At 38.3% G+C, this 700-nt stretch overlaps 1 protein-coding gene across 1 annotated transcript in view; it reads right to left on the reverse strand.

The window, feature by feature from the left end:
- Positions 1–700, reverse strand: part of FAM120C (family with sequence similarity 120C) — a gene marked incomplete at its 5' end in the record, with an annotated part of 124,500 nt that overhangs the window by 373 nt on the left and 123,427 nt on the right. The window lies entirely within an intron of this gene.

Genomic DNA, 700 nt, shown 5'->3' on the forward strand with positions numbered 1-700 from the left:
CCCAAAACTAGCTGATCCTTCCCAAGCATGTTTATAAGCTAGCCTGTGGAAACTGCTTCAGCTCTTAAAAAACACCAGAAAGCCCAAAGCTTGTTAGCACCTAGTACACTCTGACACTGTCTGGAGAACTTAGGGTGACAACAAAAGGATCTAACTCGAATCTAATGGCAATGACAACAACACAATAATGGCCCAGCTACTATTTACCAAGTTTTACAATGTATTTTTTCAAATGCCAAAAGGCACCTTAAATGGTAGATATTATGACATCCCATTTACAGATGAGGAAGCTGAGGCTCAAAAAGATTAAAGTAACTTGCTTAAGGAGATACAAGTAGAAAGTAGTGGGGCCAGGATTCCACTCCAGGTCAGTCAGTCTCTAAAGTTTATTCTCTTAACTTCCATGCAGCCATCCAATACTGACAGCTGGGTTTGTAAATGAAAGGAAAAGAAAACAAACAATAAGATCTATGTGCAATATTTCACAGAATCTTTCATAACTAAAAACAATCACTTGGTTTTAATTTCAGCAATGGTAACTGCTCCTGAAATGCTAATGCCATGAACTGCATGACCTTGAAGTACAGTACTGGCTCCCAATGAGTATTATTAGGAATAATAGGAGTTTCTGATTATTAAGTGGTTGGACATGCCAGGTATTCTGATGTTGGTTTCACAGATAAGAAAGACAAATGAGGCT

The sequence above is a fragment of the Bison bison genome, unplaced genomic scaffold (genome assembly GCF_000754665.1).
Source record: "Bison bison bison isolate TAMUID 2011002044 unplaced genomic scaffold, Bison_UMD1.0 scf7180017864227, whole genome shotgun sequence".
NCBI classification, from domain to species: domain Eukaryota; kingdom Metazoa; phylum Chordata; class Mammalia; order Artiodactyla; family Bovidae; genus Bison; species Bison bison.